At 45.5% G+C, this 11,367-nt stretch overlaps 1 non-coding gene across 1 annotated transcript; it reads left to right on the forward strand.

The window, feature by feature from the left end:
- The first annotated feature begins 1,265 nt into the window (after positions 1-1,265).
- Positions 1,266-1,479, forward strand: LOC135364253 (small nucleolar RNA U3). The gene has a single exon (XR_010411175.1). It is a non-coding gene; the product is annotated as a small nucleolar RNA U3 (small nucleolar RNA).
- The last annotated feature ends 9,888 nt before the right edge of the window (positions 1,480-11,367 follow it).

Below are 11,367 nucleotides of genomic sequence, written 5' to 3' on the forward strand. Positions count from 1 at the left end.
CTGCTATCATGGATGTCCCTTACAGTTCTTGAGAGTGATGATTTCATATATATTAGGACTTCTAGTCTTCAAAATCAACTTGTCAAGGAAGTATTACATTTTCCTGGTTTGCAGATGAAGAAACCAAGTCACAGAGAGGGTCTGTAACTGGCCCAAGGTCCCCTTGCTGTAGGTGCTGGGGCCAGGTGTCAGGTAGAGCCCCCTCCTACTCCAAGCCCCCTTCCCACATTTTCCATTCACTCCTATCTTTCCATATAGGTGCTTCCTTTGCCTAGACCTCATTCCTGCCCCAAACCTCCTGGATTAAACTTTTTCATTGGAAAAATATCTTCACAACAAGCTAATAGCATATTATTCTGACCACTAGCTATTAATGTGAGACATGGTGCTTAATAAAAATACTTTTGCTTTCACATCTCCAACTAACATCAATATATGGTACAAAGTGGGTTTTAATATTAACTTATTTTTTAATAGATGTTCATCCATTCCACTTACTTTTAGGGAAAGTCCTTCGTAATCTGGTGAAGCATACTGGTGGCTTTATTTTAGAAATCAAATAATTGAGGGGCACCTGGAGGACTCAATAGGTGGGGCATGCGACTCTTGATCTCAGAGTTGTGAGTTCAAGCCCCATGTTGGGTGTAGATTACTTAAAAAGAAAATAATTGAAAACAATAAAACTAAAATTTATAAATGTATATGTGTATCAGGAAATTTTTTACTCTCTACCTTCTCACATTGATATATTTACATTGTGTTTACTTATACCATAACGAATGCTTTAATTACTGTAGCTTTATCGTGAGCTTTGAAATTTAGTAAACTTCTCCATTTTAATTCTTCGAGGTCAACTTGGCTATTCTAGGTACCCTGATTTCCATAGACATTTGAGAATTAGCTTGTAAATTTGCCCCCAAAATGCCTTCTCCGGTATGAATCAGAATAATGCTAATTTGATATTCCAACAATATTGAGTCTTCTAATCTCTGACTGTAATATATATTTTTTCAATTATTTAGATCTCCTTTAATTTATCTCAGCAATAGTTTTCAGGGATCTTTGTTATATGTGTTGTTATGCATTTAATTGTGGTGGACTTGCATCTCTTTTCTGTCTATTGAATTTCATTTCCTTTTTTTTTTTTTAAATTTCACTTTCTAAATGCTCACTGCTAGTATGGAGAAATACAGTAGATTATTACACGAATGTTACTGAGGTATAATTTAGGTACAGTAGACTGCATCACTTTAAAGTGTACATTTAAGACTATACTTTGAGGGATCATTTCTATAGTTTGTTACTACAGAAGTTTCTCTGAACGTGTAGAGTACCCGAAACCATGAGGAGGAGGTGCAGAGTTCTCTCCTGAGCATGAAGCTGGCTTTAGGTGTTGTTTCCACAACTGCCAATCGCCACTGATGATCGTTCTCCTCCTCCTTTGGAGGGGTAAGAGAGAGAGGACGCAGTGTGAGTGCTTTCTCAACAAAAGAAAAATTTAAAAAGATAAACTGTACTACTAAATGCATTTTCACAGATGTACATACAATTGAAACTACTGCTCCATTCAGGACACAGGGCATTTCCTCTACCTCGAAGCTTCCCTTGGGTGGCCCCATTGAAGTCCCTCACTGCCTTCACCCCCAGCCCCAGGCAACCACTGGCCTCAACGTGGGCTTGCATTTTTAACAACATTATGTAAATGGAACCCTTGTATGCCTACATTCCTTTCTGCAGCCTAAGGAGTCTAAAATGTATCCATATTACTACATGGATCACCAGTTCAAACTTTTTTATTGCTAAGTAGTATCCCTCTGTGTGGATATATTCTGTCTGTCCTTTCACCTATTAATGGACATCTATGTAGTTTCCTGGGTTTAGCCATTGTGAATAAAGCTATGATGAATATTCATGTGCAGTTTGTTGTGCAGCCATATTGTGTATATACTTATGAGAGGAACGGCTGTTGATGTGATTGGTAAATGTTGACCTGTGGTTCAGCTTTTCTCAGTGGTTGGACCATTTTTCATTCCCACAAGTGTATGCAACCTCTAGTTACTTTACATCCTCACCACATGTGTTTTCCGTCTTCGTGATTTTAGCCACAGGGATGGAGGTGTAATGGTAACTCACTATAGTATTAATTTATCATCCCAATGCCTGAGTGTGCTGTGGAAAACTGACCTCTGTGCTTCAGAGCCAAAATAGAAGACGAAGACAGAGTTTGGAATATTGAGGAACAATAGCTTTATTGCTTTTCGGGGCACAGGAGGCTAGAATAGGCCAAGGCCCTCAAAAACTGTAAGTCCCCTCCCCCCGGAGGCAGGGGCAGGGGGGTGGTTTATTTTGACAGAAATTGTGTGGTGCTGCCAGCCTCCTTTATCATGTCTTTAGGGTGGTACCAGGCTCCTGAAACAAAAGGCTTAGAAAGTCGGAGTGGAGGTTTACAGAAGAGAAGGAAAAGGTTACTTCGTTTAAAATTGAGCCTTGCGGAGACATTGGTGAAGCCATTTTGATTTTTGTTCAACTGTATGCTGGTAAGTGGTTTCAAGTGGAGCATCTCTTCAAGTGCTTTTTGGCCATTTGTGTATCTTCTTTTGTGAAGCATTTCTTCTTCTTCAAAAGCAAGTCTTTTGACCAGTTCTCCTACTGCATTGTCAATCAGACACAATCTGTGTCAGAACATTACACTGAAAACTACAGAGCATTACTTTAAGAATTTAAAGAACTAAATACATGGGGAGATAAAATTTGCGGTGGACTGGAAGACTCATTGTGGTTTAGATGTCCATTCTTCACAAATTGATCAACACATCTAATACAGTGCCAATCAACATTCCAGCAGATATTTTAGTAAGTATTTAAGCTGATCCAAATGTTTATATGGAAATGCAAATCATCTTGAATTATCAAAGCAATGTTAAGAAGAAGGAGAAAGCGACAGACTTACATTGTCTATTCCAGAATTGCTGCATAAATATTTTTGCAATTTAAAAGTGATTGGTCCTATTATTATTCAGTGTAAGAGTTTCTGCACCTTCTCACTGCAGCTTGGATGTTGCTTTACCCCTTTTTCACTCTAGTTACTTGATCTAAAATTTAGCCAATATTTCCACAGTTTTTCAATGGGGAGAGCATACTGAAGCTGGAAAGCATTTAACTTCACAGAGAGAAAGACAGATCACTGATCATGAGGGCAAGGAGGACCCTAGAAGACTTAATGAACTTGCCTCTATTTCCTCAGTTGGCCAAGACAGAGGGGGGAGCTACTGATAGCAGCAGTTTCCTCCGCAGAGCTTCACGGTGTTGACTGCTTTGGGCTAACATGGAACCTAGGTGTTGGCTATGTCCTAGAGGCTGAAATCAGGTCGAGGTCCAGGGTCCCTGAGCCAGGACAGGGCATCCAGTTGTTGGAAAACACAGAGGGAGACCAGGACAACCACTGAGACCATCCCCAGGCAGCACTGGCCACTTCCTCCAAGGAATCGACCACCACTACACTTCTCATGACTTCTACTTACTCGACTGAGAGCCCCACGAGAATTGGGATAATGTTTTACTCATCTCTGTACTCATGACTCCTAGGACCAAACCAAGCACTGAGGAAGCTCTCAGAGACATCCCTTCACTGATCCGATAAAGGTACTGGCAAATCTCGAATCTCAACTACATTCCTGTCCCAAATAGCCTGCAGAAATGTTCTCTGCTTTCTTCCAGGAGGCAACAAATACCCTTCCTTAAAGGGGAGCCTGCCCTACACTCTCAATGCCCCATGACCCTCCCCCGTGGTGAGCTCTGATGAAGAGAGGACGGTCCTCTTGGATTCCTCTCAATGGTTCTGTCATTAAGAAGAGATGTCCTCGGCCTAGCCCCATCCCCACTCCATCCTTCTCACTGCCACCATACCCCAGGTTAGGAGAGGTAGAACAATTTTTCAAAAGATTTCATATATTTATTGGAGAGAGAGAGAGTGAGGCAGAAAGCAAGAGTGAGAGAGACAGAAAGATAGAGAAGAGCTGGGGAAGGGACAGGGAGAAGCAGACTCCACTGCTGAGCAGGAAGCCCCCCCGCCCTGCCCATGGGGCTTGATCCCTGGAGCCTGGGATCATGACCTGAACTGAAGGCAGACTCTCAATGAACTGAGCCACCCAGGTGTGCTGAGCTACAAGAGTTTGTTTGCATTCTTCCTCTCACTGCTTTGACCTCCTCATTGAAATCTTATTGATGTCAGAATTTCAACTTCTTAACACAGACTAAGGAAAATGAAACACTCAACACACAGTCAAGACATATTATGTGTAAGGACTTTTGAAACCATAAATTCAGAAGAATATTATTGGTATCACTGCCTCAGAGGCAAGGGTCTCCTACCCTGGCCCTTCCTGACCTTAGGGCAGAACTAGTTGCAGTAAGAATGGACATCTCCAACACTTATCCAAATATCACTGAACCCTCTAAGCGCACACTTACTTGGAGGACATCCACGGTGAGGGCAGCTCCAAGGTCAAAGCTAGGAGTCTGAGGCAGAGTCTCATGGTCACATCCTCTTCTTCTCGGAACTGGAGCTTCCCTGCACTACAAACCAACCCCGATCCATCCTGTGGGGCTCCTCGGCAGGTGCACAGGTTCACCGTGGAAGAAGTTACTCTCCTAGTCCTCCTTGCTCAGCTCCGGCTGCTCCTTGCAGAGTTGGATGCTGCTGTATGCATTCCTCAGTTTCCCTGGATTTTTCTGGACTCAACTTGTCTTTATTCTTACCTCCTTTGGCAACCACCATTGCCTTGCCCTTCTTTGGGTTATTCTCATCCTTCAAACCTGCTGGTTTTGAGTCTCCCATCTGCTTTCTCCGTTTACTGTTTTCATTGTGGGCTGAGCTCAGGTTCCTGCAGGAGACACACAGTGAAGGGTCTCAGCTACAGTCTCCAGGGCTGCTTAACAGGCACCTCAGTCCCTCGTGCACTCACAGAAACTAAGCAGGAAGGGACTGTGGAGAATTTGAATAACAACCTTATTTTACACATGAGGAAGTTGAACCCAGACAGATTAAGAGATTTTCCCAAACTCCTTCATCAATTGATGGCAGCGGAGCCCCCACACAGGCCTTGGCTGCAAGCTTCCCTGTCGAGGCTCCTAATAAAACCTCCGGGAACCCACATCTGAATCTCAGGGGACATTGGCCAATCAGTATTCCCACTGTTATAACAACAGTGTCCACAAGGACTTTTCCTGGGAAAATTCTTTTGTCACAGTTCTACAGTCCTATTTGGATACTCAGTTGGTTTACATTCCTGGTTGAACTATAGTACACTCTCAAGATGAGAGAGCAGACAGACCCCGGGGTGGCAACTGTACCGGGCTTAGGGCTATGTATTCTGCTTACGTTTCATAGATTATGGGTCATAGCTAGGGTGGTCTCCAACTGAGGTTGTTTCCAATCATCGAAGGGACTCATCCTACTGGTCAGTAGGGGGAGTTTTTGGCCCTCACAAAGTTCTTCCTGGAACTGTCAAGGCCATCTTCCCCCACTGGGGGATGGAAACCACAATGTAAATCTATAATAAGGAAGCCATAGCTTATTGTAGGACACGGGCTGGAAAGGAGAGCACATGCTCTGCACCTGCTGGTCCGGATCTGACAGTCCCAGAAGGTGGGAAACCACGAAAGCACTGTGAACCACCATCCTTGTCTCCAGCTCATATCTAGCTGCCTACTCTACCAATTTAACACCTGGGACAACGCATGCAGGAACAATTCCTTTTGACCCATTTTGAAATGAGAAATGGAGCCACAGGAAATTCAAGATACTTAGTCCAAGTCACAGTTTCCCACTCAGGTTTGCAGCTACAGCTTGGGAGACCAGAGCGCTCTCTTTTCTTGTTCTCTGTTTTAGGGATTTCCAGGGACAAAGAACAATCCCAGCCTCTGATGCCCTGAACTGCTCTGACACTCTCAGCCTGGCTGTTTTGTTCCCATGTTTGAAATAAATAATCTTATGTGCAGAATATCAACCTCAGACAAGATTGCTTTGAGACCTTGATGAAATGAGACAAAACAAGGCTACTCACAATACTGTTCAGGCCAGACAAAAACAAGGTCACAGTGCAACCTACATCCGAACTTCAACCTCCCTCCCTAAGGAAACGACTATGACTTCTTTGCCACAATCATAGATTTGCCAGTGTTGATAGTGTTCAATAAGAACAAACTCTGCCTCTTTCCATCCTCCCCCACTTCACCCAACTAAAGCCCATAGCCTATAAGAGATCCTCTCACTGGGACCTTGGGGTGTGTTCTTTCTGGCTGTGAGGAATAAAAAAGCCAATCTGTTTAATGAGAAATGTGTTCCCAACAATCTGGCTTAAAGGATTTGACACCAACTTTCCAGAACGAACAGCTGTAAAAACCCAGCCTCAGGAAGAAAAGTTATATTGTCTATGAGATACCTAGGTTTGGGAACTGCAGAACTTGTATTTATCCTAAAAAAAAAAAAAAAAAAAAAAGAAAGAAAAAAAAGACCCTTTCTACCAACCCCCTTAGGTAACTAACATGAACTTTAGGTGTCCAGGCAGGACCTTCCCAACTCTGATTTAACTAGAGATTGCTGGGATACCTGGGAGGTCAGTCGGTTGAGCGTCTGCTTTGGTTCAGGTCATGATCCCAGGGTCCCAGGATCGAGCCCCACATCGGGCTCCCTGCTCAGTGCGGAGTCTGCTTCTCCCTCTGCTCCCCCCCTGCTCTCCTTATCTCTCACTCACTCTCTCTCAAATAATTAAATCTTTAAAAAAATAAACAAAAATAAACTAGAGATTGCTCTTGATCTCAGGATTGTGAGTTCGAGCCTCGCATTGCATGTAGAGATTACTTAAAAATAAAATCCCTGAAACATTTAAAACATTTGGGGCACCTGGGTGGCTCAGTTGCTGAAGCCTCCAACTCTTGCTTTTGGCTCAGGTCATGATCTCAGGGTCCTGAGATTGAACCCCAGGTTCAGTGCAGAGTCCTCTTGAGATTCTCTCCCTTTTCCTCCCCCTCTGTCCCTCCCCACCATTTGCACGCTTGCAGGGGCGTGCTCTCTTTCTCATAAATCAATCAATCAATCAATCAATCAGTAAAATCTTTTAAAGCTTAAAAAACAAAAATAAAATAGATATTGAGGATAAGTTAGGGAAGAAGCTAGCTAAGAAAGAATGTGTAGCACAGTCTAGCTCAGTAAAGCCTCGGACCAGTTATAACCCAGTATTCCCAGCTGGGCTGGAAGCTCCAACCTTCAGTTCACAGGGGAGCGAGCTCTCTGATTACCCAGCCAGAGGCAAGCGCGGGTCCTCTCCGTGGTCTCTCTGGCCCCAAGCTGCCACTCTAGACACTTCCGCCTTGTCTAACTGCATCGACTCGGAACACATTGAGCCCAAAAAATCATGTCACGGTATCTACAGCGATGTGGTGTCATAGAATCGGAATCCTGTGTTGCCGACAAAATGACAGGACTCTCGCATGCCACATTCAGAAGGAAATGCTACATTTCTTGTCCTGTAACATCTCATTATCCCCCCCCCCCCCCCCACTAAAATGTAAGCTGTTGGGAATGAATGTATTTCTCTGGAATCTGTGGCAAAGGCCGAGCTCTCAGTTTGGGTGCCCGGCGGTCTCCGCCAAACGCATCCAGGACTTGGCCAGCTCTGTCGGGGCTCCTTCCACATCGGTGCCTGGCCCTGCCCTCCCTCACTCTTCCCACGACCCTGTGGGGCGCTGGTCCCCACGCCTGCCCCCTGCTGAGCGGGACACTCGCCTAACACCTCTTGCTCCCCTGGAAATCCTGTTCTGCACCTCTGGACTTACGAGACACACCCTTTGTGTCTAGCTTCTCCTTTTGTTCTCTTACAGGTTTTGCTCTGATTTCCAGTACAGATCCTTCCCATGAGTCTGCGAATCTATTTATTGTTGTTCTTATTCCTACTATGATAGTTTCCATTTTCAAGAACTATTTTACTGCACTGCTCTCGCAATGAGCCCTGAGAATCCACAGGAGGCCTAAAACCAGGGGGGTGGACGTCACTTCCTGTCCGGTCACAGGCTGGCCATTGGCCAGGAGGGTGGGGTGGGCGGGGAAAGACGTGGGGTGGGTCGTGGATCAGAGGGCAGGTGACAAGGGAGGGCGCTGCGTAATGGGCGTGTCTTCTGCAGAAAGGAGGGACAAGGGCTCCTGTTTAGCCATCTGTTGTTCACAGTCTCTGGGCCCTACTAGTCTCCGACTGGCTCCTGATTTGATCACAAGTCCTACGTAGATGGACTGGAGGAGTGTGTGTGTGTGTGTGTGTGTGCGCGCGCGCGCGCACGCGCGCGTCCTAGAGACCCTGCACGTGCAGTGTAAAGCCTACAAGGCTCCAGGGCAGCCAGGCTAGTTTTCTGCATATGCTACTGTGGGTATTCAAAAATGCCTATATTTTTTCAAGATAAGATGGCTCTGTTGCACTTCATATTTTCTTGTTCAATCCTCTCCACATGTCATGAAAGGTATGTTAGCAACATGTTTGGTATAAAGGCTGCTGAATATTTAGCCCACCAAGGTCCTAAGTTTTACCTAGTATGAAGTCTTCCTCACATTTCTGAGGATAACATTGGGAGACACAAGCAAAGCAATGGCCAGTCTGAGTCCTCAGCACTATTTGCAAGAACTTTTTTTTATTTTTTAAGAGTTTATTTATTTGACAGAGAGAGACACAGTGAGAGAGGGAACACAAGCAGGGGATGTGGGAGAGGGAGAAGCAGGCTTTCTGCGGAGCAGGGAGCCTGATGCCGGGCTCAATCCCAGGACCCCAGTATCACGACCTGAGTGCAAAGCAGACGCTTAAGGACTAAGCACCCAGGCGCCCCCTGACATTCATTTTTAGGAGGAAGTCTAAAATGCAGTGAGAAGAAAGGAGGGTGATTTTTCCCCCCATTTCCAAGCCCCAAAGCAGGTCTAATTTAGATTTAATGTCAGGGATGAACTTAAAAAGTTCGTTCTAATCAAGAGGAGACTCAGGAATCCCTCTCTAGGTATAGAATTCTATCCTCAGCCAAAATACTTTTCAAAACTGAAAGTGAGAAAAAAGAGTGTGGGGAGGAAGAAATAAAACTACAGTTGACCTTGTACAACACAGGTTGGAACAGCACGTGTACACTTATACATGCATTTTTTTTATAAACACAGTGTATTACTCTAAATATATGTTCTCTTCCTTATGATTTTCTTAATAACATTTTCTCTTCTCTAGCTTACTCTACTAGAAGTGTACAGTGTAGAATACATATAACTTGCAAAATATGGGTTAATCGACTTTATGTTATCAGTGAGGCTTCCAGTCAACAAGTGGCTATTAGTAAAGTTTTCGGGGAGTCAAAAGTTATACACAGGTTTTTGATCTTGAGAGTCACCATCCTTACCCCGCATTGGTCAAGGGTCAACCTGTATCTCTATTTACAGAGGATATGCTCCTAAAGATAGAAAAATCTCAAATCATCCACACACAAAAATATTAGAGTCCATAGACTCATTCCGTAAGTGGCAGGGTTCCACATGTACAAAAATCAGTTGTGTTTCTATGCACTAGCAATGTACAATCTGAGAAGGAAATTTAGAAAGCAATTCCATTTATAATGGCACTTAAAACAGTAAAAGTGTTAGGCATAAATTCATTCAAGGAGAAGCAAGACTTGTTCACTGAAAAGCATAAAACATTGCTTCTGCGAGAGATGAAAGACCAAATGGGAAAAAAAAAAAAAACTGTATGCATGCATTGGAAGATTTAATGTATTTCATATGGCAATACTATGCAAATAGATCTACAGATTCAATACAATTCTATCAAAATTTTACTTCTGCATTTTCTAAATTCTGTCAAACCCTTGTAGTACATTTCCTTTCAGACATCGTAGTTTTCATCTCTTAAAGATAGATAGGGTCTTGTTTATATTTTCTATTTATCTGTTTAACAGTTCCAACTGATGGAAAACAGTTGTAATAAAAGCTTTCATATCCTTCTCTGGCGGTTCTCACATGTGTCAGCTCTGGGTTATTTTCAGATGACTGATCTGTCTCCTGATTAGGGGTCATTTCGCCTGCGAGAGCTCCAGGCCCCGTTCCCTCTACTGCTTTCAAATGATTGCCCCCTGACTTGCTGGCCTTGCCTCTCATGGAGGCCCTGAGCAGGACCTCACTGCATGCAGACCCAGGGCTCCTCCGCAGCTCTGGCTAGGTGACTTTCCTCAGACCTGTCCTCCAGGGGACGCTGTCCTGGGGATTCGCAGAGCAGTGTCCTCAACTCCAGGAGATCCCCAGGGCTCCTCTTCAATCTCTGCTGTCCCTCCCCCGCCCCCCACTGCATTGCTTGGAAACTCTCTGGCCTGTACCTTGGAGCAGCTGTAGGGCTCCGCTCAGCTGTGTGTTTCCCTGTCTGGGAGGCTGTCCCCTTTGCCTGAAACCCAGTATCTTGGAAATGCGCATTTCATGCATCTTTCCTGTCTTTGTAGTTGCTTTGTTCTTTTGGGCAGGAGGGTAAATCCAGTTCCCCTGAGTCCGTATTGGTGTGGCTCCCGTATTTTAAAATCAAGTTGGGAAATGTCACGTAGATTCTGAATACAGACTTTTACAGGATGTAGTAGCCAGAGCCCAGGTGAAACGTTGAAGTAAGAAACCCCTTCAAGTTTCTATTTACAAAGCACTGCGCCAGCTCTAAGGGCACTGTTTGTTTTGTTTTGTTTTGTTTTAAGAGAAGCCTCTGCCCTTAGGGGCCCAACAGGCTACTTGAGAAGGATGAAGCAGGAGGACCAGGGGGCTCCAGGACGCCCAGGCAGGGCTGCCCTGCTTCCCAGGCTTGGAGGTGATGGAGACCTCGCGCAGGTAGCGGCTTGATTTCCACCTGGCTGAAGGTCTAGCCATTGCAGACAGCCTCCGTGCTGCCCACCATCTCTGGCAGGAGGATGGGGTCCGGGTCCCCCAGGGGCATCTTAACCGCCTGGGGCTTCTCCGCCAGGGAGCCTCCTTCCTGGTCTGCGCACGCGCGTCACCACTGAGCGCCGCCTCCCCCGTCAAACCCGGGTCAGCCTCCGCCGCTGGGGGGCGCTGTACAGCGGCAGCCGCTGCTCTTAGGGCCCGTCCCGCAGCCTGTGGAGGTCCACCCGGGGCTGAGGGTGAACCCGGGGACGTGCGCTTCTTCTGCGGCTCCCCTGCCGCCGTCTCGTCGGCTTTTCGGAGACAGTTTTCGCTTGACGCTGGGGGAGGGCGCAGGAGACCCAGCGCCCCTTGCGCGGGACTGAGTGCATGGTGTCCTGCAGTCTGTGGGCAAAAGGCCTGGGCCGCTGGGCGTGGCTCGTTAAAGCACGTGAGGC

The sequence above is a fragment of the Mirounga angustirostris genome, unplaced genomic scaffold (genome assembly GCF_029215605.1).
Source record: "Mirounga angustirostris isolate CCGP_5_RB_7025 unplaced genomic scaffold, mMirAng1.0.hap1 SCAF_4, whole genome shotgun sequence".
NCBI lineage: Eukaryota > Metazoa > Chordata > Mammalia > Carnivora > Phocidae > Mirounga > Mirounga angustirostris.